Below are 12,853 nucleotides of genomic sequence, written 5' to 3' on the forward strand. Positions count from 1 at the left end.
TAGAAAAGAGGCTAACGTGACTACTGATTAAAATTAAAATTATCTGTTTCATCTCAATGCTCAAACTGTTTAGATTATACAACTCATTGTGGAGTAGTTATCTCCCACTAGGCAGACACATCTCACTGGAGAACCTAAACCTCAGAGAAAACATTGTTTTCTATTGCTGATACTAAAAGAGCTGTGACCACAACAGCAGTGCATTTCAGGAAAGCAAGCCCTCAGACAATATTGGTTTCCTGGGGAGGGATTAATTTCAATGAAGGCCACACACAGAGATCGCAAAAAATACCAAAGAAGGTAAGGCCCTTGAAAATCCAATTAAAGAAAAATACATTAGGAAGAATGGTTCATGCAGTAGCCTAAGCAGGATGACCAGCTGCATCTTTTTCATGTTTAATTTCTGTGACTTGGAATTATTACAAATTTCTGCAAATTCCCGTTCTTGCATAGCTATCCTTGTACATCATTTATGTGTAAAATTGAAACAGGTTTTCTTATGAATGAGTTTCTTTTCAGGCTAAACATGATAAGCAGTAATTTCATCAATCTTAATGGAAAGAATTTAAAATTTTGTTTTGAGTTCATTTGTTACACACATTTAACAGGTTAAGAAATTGAGGCAGATAAAAGTTAAGTGACATATATATGAAACTGAGTTTGAATTAAAGTCTTTTTCACTCCAGGTCCAGTGTTTTATCCACTGGGACTCCTACATTCCTCTTTATTTATTGATGGAAGATCATGGACCAGAATAGAAGGATAAAAGAATAAACTTTCAGAAGAATAAAAATTTCTGGGGTTTTAATGGTCAATGGAATGATCCATATCATGGGTATAAGTAGAGCACATTATATTATATGATGATATTGCCTAGAAATGGCATAAGAAACTTGCATAATATTAGTAAATGAATGGAACAGAAGATGTACCCATCATTGATATCCATGAATTATCGAAGGACTGTGAAGACGATAACTGGCATCTTGGGTAGATTCTATGAGAGAACATGCATCAGAATTGCACAAAATAAGAAGATATGGATGGGTTACAATCTATACAAGTGGAGAGAGTTCTCTTGTTGATGAAACAGTGGAATTCATTTGTTTTATGCAGTGGAAATAACATTTTGTTTGGAATCAAAGAAACTGAGTTGAATCCTGGATCACTACTTATTACCTGTGACTTTTGATCAGAGAATTAATGTCTTTGTAATTCAGTTTCATCTTCTATTAATAAGGCTTTGGACTAGATGAACTCTCTAAGGTCTCTTCCCAGCTCTAAATATATGATATTGTGATTGACATTCTATTTGTTCTATTAGTACTACCTAGTTCTATTCTGATATTATACAAAGGCAAAACTAAACTAAGTTTGTTTAAAATGTTAAGAATCAAAGAATTGTAGTCTTAGAAATAAATAAGAACTTAAAGATCATTCATTCCAAAGATCCTTCATTAATATTTCTTTCATAATGGCCTTCTCAGACTAGTTTTTAAATGAATAAAATAAAGCATATAGAATTATAACAGAAACTATTTACAATGAAATCTAGCTTCCAAAATGTATTTTTTTTAATATTAAAGTTCATCAATCCTTATCTCATACAAAAGCTTCATTTACAAATGAGAAAAATAAGGTCAAATATTGTTTTGCTAAAATAAAACATGGCTTTATTTATTTTATTTGCTTTACATGTACAAGTTTGTGTGACAGTCCTGAAATAAACATACTTTTGTGGTTTGATTGCCTAAAGAGTAAAATAATGTGTGAATAATATGCATACAGAGAGTACTTGCATATTTCTTACATAATTAGAAGCTTTGTTTTGATACTTTCTAATGTGTCTAAACTCTTCCCTGATTTGTTTACTTTTTTTTTTTTTTCTCAAGCATACTCAATTTTCCCCATTTTAAAAGAATTTACTTTTACCCTTCTGGTCCTTCCAATTCCCATTCTACCTCTCTTATTAAATTCAAAACAATTCCAATAGAATGAAGTATTCTTTTCTCTTCATTTATTTTTAACCTCTTTTATTTGTGTTTTGACCCTTATATTTGCTTCTTGATTAACTCCATTAAAAAACTAATCACTTCTTGCACTTATGAGCTCCTTCTAGTTGGCTTAAAAATTCTATCTTCTGTAATTTCTGTTTTTAATAATGTTTCTTTGTGTAGTTTGGTGACAATCTGCTCTTGTTTTCTCTATTCTAGATTCTTTAGGTCATTCCTTTGTCTAGTTTGCTCACTCATTTTTCTTTCAGTGTCACCATATTCTTACCTAAAGTTAGACCACCTTCAAAAAGTAGATTGGAAAAATTCTCATAATACTTTTGTCTGCTGTTTCTTTGTTCATAGCTGTTGTTCATCTTTTATTTTCAGGGTGCCAATTATATTGTAAGGTGATGTCTTGCCATGCGTGTAAATTAGATTTAAGTAAGGCAGACTTGCACAAAGTCATCAGTCTTACTCTCTTCCTGAGTCATCAATGTCCAATGGCAAGACAAAAGTTAAGATGGTCTAGGATGTAATGGATGATCTTGGAAACTTCAATGTCTGATCAAGCTCTAAGCATCCATACTGCTTGCTTTAGCCACCTATGTAGCCATTGAAGCAATTGTTCTTATATGTCCATTTCACCAGGAAAAGGGGGTGCTTTTCCTACTGAAATAAGTCTGAGGCTTGTCCATTACCTTCAACCTGGTTTGGCCCACCTGATGAGATGGTTTTATTGAGTGTGGCCATTGCACACAATACAGCTTCTTAGAGCCACAGGTAAGAGTAGGGTGAAAGATGAACACTAAAGGAGAAGAGAAGCCCAGAAAAGGACTTGGCAGGCACTTGCACAGAGGTGTTTGTTTTCTCTATACATCACATACAGATACTTAATAAGGATATCCAGACTCCCTAGGTATTTCCTCCTTTTTTGGTCTTTATTTTGCTTTTCTAGGATGTTTCTTCTTTGGGGAAGGTATTTTTAATATGTGTTCTCTTCAGATATTTTATGTGTCTGTCTTTTGCCCAAGCAGTTTTGAGATTTTGGTACAAAGATTTGGAGATTAACTGTAATGAATTTGTGCTGAAAATTCAGTGAAAGCTAAGAAATCCTTCACAAAATATTTTGAACTACTAGTGCAATTCTGCAGGTGAGGATAGTTTGTATTGGTGAATAATGGGAAATGAATTTGGAGAATTAGAACTGAAATCAGGAGGACTTTGCATTTCAGACCAAGGAATTTGGACTCTATTCCATAGGCAATAGAGGATTATGGGGATTTTTTGAGTTGGGGAGGTATAAGCAAGGCAGTGCTTTAGGAAGCTTAATCTAGTAGCAGTGAGTAGGTTGCTTTAAATTGGAGACAGGGGATTTGTTGTGTAACTTTTGAAGAGTCCCAGTATGAGGTAATAGAGTCTAGAGGAAAGATGGTTGGTTGAAGGAATGGAAAGAGACAGAGGAGAGAAAAAGAGAGAGAGAGACAGAGAGAGAAACACACAGAGAGAAACAGAGACAGAGAGAGTGAAAGAGAGAAACAGAGAGGCAGAGACAGACAGAGAGACAGAGATAAAGAAATAGAGACAGAGACACAGAGAAAGAGAAAAACAGAGACAGAGAAAGAGACAGAGAGAAACACACAGAGATTTGTGAATTGTATTATGAAAGAATAATCGACAATACTAGGAGAATGATTTGAGGTAGGAGACAAAGGAGAAGAAGAAATACAAGTTAAGTCCATCATCTTTGGCCTGGGTAACAGGAAACTGATGGTACTATTGATAAAAAATCTGGAGGGTAAGCTGGGTCTGGATAAGATGAATAGCTTTTAGAACTGTTGAATCTGAAGTGACAATAAACATATAAATGGAGATGTTTAGTTAGAAATTGGAAATAAATGATTAAAGTTTGGGAGAAAGGTCATTGTTGAAGATATAAATGTAGAAATCATTCACACAGATGCCTTAGCTGAAACAATAGGAATGGATGCAATCTTTGGAGGTAAGAGTATAGAATGAAAAGACTCAAGATTCAAAAATTGACTCAGTGACGGTACACGAAGTGGAAACACCAAAAGGGATGAAGAAGATATGGCCTGAAATAGGAGGAGTATTAACAATGTCACAAAAGTAAAGGATGAGAAAATAAACATTCAATGTTACTGAATTCTCTAGAGAGGTCACATATCATAAAAATATTTTACATTCATAATTTTAAAATTTGTGCATTCATTTAAAAAATTAGTTCCAAATTCTCTCCCTTCCTCTTATCCCTCCTCCATCCATTGAGGAGGCAAGCAATATAATAATTATGTTACTATATTATGCAATTATACAAGTCATACAAAACATAATGAAAATATTTTACAAAAAAGAAAATATATAGAAAAGAAATTTTCAACAAAGTACTTAATTCTTGAATAAAATTTTTATGACTGTTTGAACACAATTTAAAGGAGAAAAGGACTTGTAAAAATAATAGGGGAAGGTATTGGACCTGTGAAATCACTGGTAAAAGAACTCCCAGGTGAAAAAAAAAAATCTCTACTATTAAGTCTCTCAGCGGCTTCATCTATGACAGTGTCTAGAGCACTGAAATAGTCATCAAGGCAGTATTCATCAAAAATGACACCCAAACCTAGCTTTTCCAGTCTTGGAGGCCAGTTCTCTACTATACCATACAACTTCTAGGAACAGAAGTTATATTTATGTTATAAATTTGTTATACTATTTATGTTATAAATGACTAACAATTAACAATGGTTAAAATAATTTACAATAAATAACATTTATAAAGAACATTTTACCCTTATAACAAGCCTGTGAAATAGGTGCTATTATTGTTTTCATTTTACAGAAGAAGAAACTGAGGCTGAGGATAGTTAGGTGACTTGTTCCAGCTAGTATATATCTGGTAGGATTTGAATCAAAATTTTCCTGTTTCTGAATCCAGGCAACCTAACTGCCTTGTAGATAGAACCATGTATCAAATCATTAAAGAGATGATTAATCTAACATTTCCCACCCTGAATGAAATATGCTTCTTCTTATTTCTTCTTTTTTATCCTCCACAGTTTAGTATGACCTGGACACTAAAATTGCATGGACAATAAATTACTTCTATATTTTTGTCATTTCTTTTTTTTTCACTTGAGAAGCCTTTTCTTCTTTGTAGCACATAATGTGGTGAGGAAATTGTCATGAGCAATTAAGTCAAATTGTCAGTCCCCAGAAAAGAGAATCCATTACATGTTTTGAATATCTTGTGGCTGCAGCCAAATTTATGTGTAAAAACAAAACAGACACTCTCTATCTTTTGGGGTTGATTTTGTAGCATGTGACGAAGATGTCTGAAGCTGGGTTTTGTTGGCGTTCCAGCTTCTAGCCATATTGAATTAATTTCCCCTGGCAGCCTTCTGATTGTTCCACTGCCTCTTTGAAATGGAATCCACATTAGAAGATGTCATCTGCTCTCCCTTTTGGAGCAAGTTTTTGGTGTTTCTTCCATTTTGTAATCAATCACCATTGCTATTAATTTCAGTGCTGTCCTATGGCACTATGAGATTCCTTTGGAAATAGGTTCCAAGGGAAAATGCTAGATTTTTGTCCAAGATGTGAGGAAAGAGAAGATGAGATATCCAGCACTCTGTGAATCTTTGATGTAACATGTAATTGAAATCTGAAAGTTGAATTCCATTTAAAAATCATTTAAATCAGGTGTTTTTTAACCTTTCTAATGTCATTGCATACTTTGGGGGGAGTTTTGTGAAACCTACGAACTCTTTCAAAGAATAATATTTTTAAATAATTAAAAGAAATGATAAATTTCAGTTAGAAGTTAGTGAAAACAATGATGTAATTTTTTCTCAAGAAAGTTTACAGGCCTTTTGAAATCTCTATCAGGTACCATGGACCTCAGATTATGAAATTCTTTCTTAATTGAGAAATCAGAATGAAAAAACTTTAAGATGCATTCGTCCCTTCTTTAGATAATGACAATGCAAATCACTTTTCCATAGCACTTTAAGCTTACTAAGCATTTTTGTTCTAGGTAGGTAGACTGAATTAACATCTCCATTTTACAAATGGAAAGACTGAGATTCTGAATTAGAAGTATCAGAGCTGGGACTCAAATCCAGTTCTTTCTTCTATTCTGTAATCACATAGTATCTGTTAGAAGACCCTTAGAATCCTGTGTAAAATATTGCCACCACAAGCATATTATTATGGTATTTACATAATTAAACAATTTTGTATAAAGCCACTAGCAGGCATGTCCAGTCTGAGTTGCAGTTCCCTTCTAGATGAGTAGGGGGAAAACAGCAATTCTAATACTTCTTGTCCATTCCTAACTATATATATATATATATATATTTTTTTTTTTTTGTCTTTTGATAGTCAGACTGATAAAGCTTACTACTGTATTGATCTATTTTTATATTCATTTATAATCTTGCACTAATATTCCAAATATGAAAATATGTAGAGAGGGGAATCTAAACTACTTAAGCCTGATAATATATACAACTGAGATAATAAGAACTAGATAGCTCCATAAAGATATGGAGTCTATAAAGTGAATGACAATACAGAAGAGTCAGCCATCTGAAGGACCATGTGGGAATGACAAAGTGATTCTATGATTAAGCATAAAAGTCAGAGAACTTAAAAGTTTTATCTTGTTTAGTCAATAATTTGCTCTGTCATTTTTCTCTTTGTCTTCTCAACAAAAATATATTGATTGTGAAGGGGAAATGATGAACCTAATCTTTGTTGGATGCCTTGGTTTCCTTATATGCAAAATGGAAACAGTATCATAGTCAGCCTATCCTACAAAGATATTATATAGCATTCTTTTTTTTGTAGAATTTAAAATTATATTTTGATAACTCTGGATATAGTTAAATGTATATCTCCTCTGATATTCATCTCTCTCCATTTTTCCCATCCAGTTTCCTATTCAGGCTTTATATATGTGTACATATGAATTTACAGTAATATGAGCAGTGAACAATTTGAGAGGGGAGAAGAAAAGAACAAAATTGAATTCTGGGACTTTCTGCTGTTTCCAACTAGTTGATATCTAACTTTCATTTTATTTTTTTTATTCATTATTCAAAATAGCAGGTAACCATTCTTAATGTATGTATTTCTCAGTAAGAAAAAGAAAAAGTTTTCTCTAGAGAATTGAAGAGTAGCAGAATAAATTATTACCTACAAGGCAAGAAGATATGATAGACTAGTTATTTTGAGGTTTTTGGCTCTGGACTGAATGGAGAACCCTCCCTAATTAAGCTCAGGTGCAGTTCTTTACTAATGACACTGTGAGCAAGAAGTGTCAGGAAACTTTGTGGAGGGTCAGAAGCCTGCCAGAAAACTAGAGAAACAGCTTATTATTAAGGCTTGCAATTCAGGTAGATTTTCTCTTTTAAATAATAAAAATTTTTATATTTTCATTAATATAATTAATGTATTATTATAATACATTATAATTATTAATATATAATATAATAATATATTATATTATTTATATTATAAATATATTTAAAGAATATAACTATTTATAGTTTTTTAGGGTAGGTTAGAAACCACTTTAGCTAGATGAAAAGTTTAAGCAACAGCTCTCCTTTTCTAACTTCCATTCCTATTTAATGAGAAAATATAGGTGAATGCATATTTTCCTAGGTTCAGATAATCATTTTAGATCTAGAAGGAACCAGGGGTCATCCAGTCTAACCCCATTCATTTCATACCTGAGGGGACAGAAGCCTAGAGACTGAAGCAAGTTGCCTAAAGTCATACAAATATAGTAAATGACAAAATCAGGATATAAATCCAGGTATTCTGACTGTAAATCTAGGGTTCTTTTTCTACTACTCATCTTGCGTTACCCAATTCATAACTTTTAGCTTTAAAAAACAGTAACAGCAAGAGGAATTGTAATGAAGCAGAAGATATTGAATGGCCAAAGGTAAAGTGCCCACTCCATAAACCCATTGGTTTAGAATCTTTTTCAGCTCCCTCTAAACTCTACCTCTTCACCACTTAGTCACTTTCTGTTAGAGCTCTTAAATCCTCTTTCCTAGAAGCCATATCAACAAATGTCCCTGAAAGCTGTTACTTTGCCTGCAAGAAAGCTTTAAAGTCTCAGTCACTAGTCAATTAAGAAAGTCTACTGGGTCCATGGACATACTTTCTCACAACTTTTTGGGGGATGTAAGGTTCTGGTTCCTTACTCAAATTGCACCTTGATTTTTATTCTCAACTTCTGAAAGCTTTGTGAAGACTTTGACCAAAAAGTGTTATGGAGTTATGATGTATTAGGTCTTATTTTTGGTTCCAGCTAAGGATTTCCATGCTTTCCATAGATGTTGGATGGCTGGATGCCCAGGATAAAGATCTATTGTCAGAGGAGACTATATGATATATATTGGATAGGTAAATGCAATCAAAGGATGTGGGCCAATAAGCACCACCTCTGAAGCCTTGTATTCTAGCATATAATAGAAGTTTCTAGTTTTCTGTCTCCTTCATCTTGAAAGGGTCCTTTTCTACAGTTCTCATCTTACTGTAGGCTTCTTAAATTCAGGCTTGAATTGTGTCTTTCTACTAAATAGATATCATTCTGTATGCTTTTCTTCCCACCCCTTATCCTGGCATGGAGAAATGATTTAAGAAAATAATACTCCCCTTGTGACCTGAAAAGTTGGAATAGAATAATATTTATCAAGGTATAGAGAAGGATATTGGTCTATTTTCTTGGATGTAGGCAAATTAGAGAGAGGAGGCAAAGAATCAGTGGGGAATCCCAGATCACAAATTTAGGGTTGGAAAGGATTTTAGAGGCCAATCCCTTCATTTTATAGATGAGACACAGAGAGATTTAATGATTTGCCCACAGTCACATGGACTGTGTCTGAGGCAGAATTTAAATCTCTTTCTTTCTGATACCAAGCCCAGAGCTCTATTCACTGTGCCATAGGCTGGAGAAGTAGAGGAGGGTGAAAGGAGAGAAACAAATCTCTTAATAGAATCTGTGGGACCTGTTGCTGAGTTTGGAATATACTGAAATTGATTTATTTCACGGAAGGGGTAGGATCTTCCAGAGTTCTCCCAACCACAAGGGTTGCAATAATGACTGGAACCTCTAATTAGGGAAACAATGAAGCTTGCTGGATTAACTTCCTACTTCAGAAAAGAAGACAACTGGTTTTATTTACTCTGGGTTCAGCCTGGGGATGATCTTTTGGCTGTAGTTCTGGGAGAAGACCACCTTGGGAGAGAGACAAGTAAATCACAATTTCACTCCTAGTTAAATAAATAAGTGAAAGTTCAGGGGGGTGGGTGGGTGACCGTTGCAGGGAGCCAATCATTGCTGTAATTACCAGCTGCTTGCTGAAAGGAGCTGGTGTGGCACAGAGAGTGTATGAGTTTGGGCTTGCTTCTGGGAGTATGAAAATATTTTATCTGAAAAACTGGTTCTCTTGTTATCATGTCAGGGTGAGGGATTTCCAATAGGATGGTTGACAGGTTAGACAAAAGGCCAGTTCAATCATAAAGCAATGATGCAGGTGTTCTTACTTTCCCTGAAGCATTTGTACATACCAGATGCACTGAGTCCTGGCCCAACTTGCCATGCTGTCCCATCACTTTCTCTCTAAATGGATGGAAGGGACTATAGATGTTGATTATATTTGGGAAAAGCTCCTCTATGTCTCCTCCTGCTTTGGGAATGACCTTGGGTAAGTACACTAGTATGGTACAACACCTGGCAAATTCTAGGAGAGTGGGAAAGATTTGAAGGCCTGCTTAGCTTAGGATGGAGAAGCACAGTAAGAACTATCACATTCATGAAATTCATAGCATGACAAAATAGGATTCGGTCTCCATCACCTATGAGCATCATTCTATTCCTACAGTCATAGTAGAGTGAAGAAGAGTACTGAAGGAAGGGAGAGAGGAAGCCAAGAATAAGTCTGAGGACTGTTTACGAACCCAAATATTCCTCATTTGTCCCTATTACATTTTGTCTTATTAGACTTGGCCTTCTATTCTGCCAAAACATTTTTGGATCTGATCTCTGACATTCAATGTGATAGCCAGTCACGCCAACTTAATTTTATCTGCAAATTTAACAAGAATGCTTCATATGCCTTCATTCAAATCATAGTTTTACATGTTAAAGAGCATAAGGTCAAGGGAAGATGTCTTGAGTAATCTACTAGACTTATCCTGTCAGATTTGGCCTTTCTTCATTTTGGTTTTGTGTATGAAGCATTTTGGAATTTTGCCAGGAAAAGAAGTTGAACTCAAAGGCCTAGAATCTCCCCCAACTTTTTTTCTTGGAAAAACAGGACATTTGCTTTTCTCAGTCATTAGTCATTACATCAGGAATATGCTAAGTGTTAGAAAGGTAAAATATAATCTCTGTTCTCAAATCTTGTTCCACTTCTCTTATTGTCATGGTCTTGATTCAAATATTACCAATGTATGGTCTTTAAGCACACCTACTAATTCTTCCAGTTTCTTAGAAAGGGGTTTGTCTGAGTCTGCTGACTTGAACTTATTAAGGGAAGTTAGAAATTCAATGAACATTTCTTCATCTCCATTCTGCTGAAAGCAAAAAACATTCTTCTTGACCAAGAAAACAGACCTAAACTTACCTTTCTGTAATTCATGGAAACCAAATTGCCTGCCTTTCTGTTATGCATTAGCTAACCAATTGTGGTACCTGAATGTCATTATATATCTATGCTATAAGAAATGATGGATGTGATGGATATATAAAAAGAAGGAAAGACTTAAATGAACCAGTGTTGAGTGAGGAAGCAGCCTAGAAAACTATTCAAATAAATTCCTACAACCATGTAAATGCAAAGAAAAATTACAAAATAATCAAGAGTGAATGTTGCAAGATTTTAACGAATAATCTTGGAGATTCAAGAAGACATCCCCATCATAGTCCTTTGTAGAGGTGGGAGGTTCCTAATTATGGAATATTGTATATGTTTTCAAACTTTTTATTTTTATTTTTTGATGTATTGATGTGTTCTGGTATTTTCCCTTATATTTTCTTTTTTCTTTAAAAATATTATCTGTTATGAGGGATGATTCTCTGGAAGAGCAGAATAAAAGAAATCCTGGAAGAAATTTTTGTGATGCAAATGAAAAAGGATATTAATAAAATCTACATGAAAAAGAATTGAGTGTTTTTTCCATTTTCATGGTTGTCATTTGTCATTTTCCATGCATCCTGAATTGAACAATAACTTTATGCCTTCTTTTATCTTATTCTTGCTCCCAACAGAGCCAAACATAATAATTAATAATATCTTTTTTGTTATCTTATGCACTGACTCCTTGCCCCAGCCTATTATGAATTTTATTGACAATATTTTTACAGGACCATATTACTCCTCAGAAGTAATTATTAGTAACTTACATTTGTTTCTATCTTAAAAAAAAAATCTAATTCAGCCAATAGGCAACTATTAGATGACAAGTACAATGCTAAGTAGCCTTTAGGGATAGAAAGAAAAACCTGAAAAAGTCTTCCATGATCTGGTTAGCTATTCCCCAATAGAAGGGCAGTTTTTTGTTTCCATGAAGTACAGAAAAAGGTTTGGGTAATCTTTCTTCTTTAAGTAGAATGTTCTTTGCTTTCAGCAGAATGGAAATGAATGATTAATAGGGAGACCCAAAAGATTTGCTTTCTGCTTTCAGGATATAATACACACACACACACACACACACACACACACACACACCCCATCAGAATGTCCAGTGCCTCTCCCTATCCCAACTTATCAGAATGTCTGATGCCTCTCCCCATACTGTCATCCCCACTTAGCAGAATGTCCGCTGCCTTCCCCATTGTCATTGTTCTTATTAATCATCAAAACCATATAAAGAATCTTTGAATCCCACATTTGATACTGGAGACTTGGAGCCGAGAGTCTGATCCAGTCAATTAATTAAAACTCTCCAATAAATTAAATTATTATAACTCTCTAATCTCTATCTTGCCTCAGTTTCTCTGGAATTACATAGGGAGTACGCACAAATATCTGTAATATTAGTATTCCCACCATCAGCTCTTCATCTAATTCCTTTTTCTGTTCAAATAGTCTCTAGTATGCTTCAAAGAAAATATTGCTTGTTTCAGAATCAGCTATGTTTAGTCATAGGACTGACAAGAGAAAAGCAAAAATTAACATCTAATTAATTAAGAGAGCTCCAGATAAAACACTGAATGAATTTTTTTATAGCTTCAATCCAACTAATTTAAACAAGCTATTGATTGCAAAAAACAGGAAATGGACTATTATCATTTCTTAGGGAAATTTAATTGTTGTAAAACAACCTTCACAATAAGAAGGCCAAAATAGTTTGGGAAATCATCCCAGCCATTTTATCTCCTTGATAAACAAAGAATTGTCACTCAAGGACAAAACATATTTTGAATTTAAGCTAAGTTGTAAAATACTATGAAGGGATGGAAGCTAATAAGTAATATTGCTTCATGAAAACAATGAAAAATTATGGATCAAACATGATCTTGCAAAAAGTTTTTCAGGCAACAAATTAAGGCAGGTCATCACTTATTGGTAAAAGTGGAGGAATAAAAAAAATAATAAATAAATAATAAAATAAAATAAAATAAATAAAAAAAAGCTGTGAAATGGAAAGAAGTCAGTTTTTAATATTATTTTATTCTCATCATCAATTATCTTATTTGATTTCAAATACCTCAGAACTCAAAGTGTTGTTTTTAAAAATTTAATTTATGGAATAAAACAAGCAGGTAGGAGTGGAGGACTGGTAATATTAGAATCTTATTCTAATCCAGGTTGAATAAGAAA

This window comes from Sarcophilus harrisii, chromosome 6 (genome assembly GCF_902635505.1).
Source record: "Sarcophilus harrisii chromosome 6, mSarHar1.11, whole genome shotgun sequence".
Classification (NCBI taxonomy): Eukaryota; Metazoa; Chordata; class Mammalia; order Dasyuromorphia; family Dasyuridae; genus Sarcophilus; species Sarcophilus harrisii.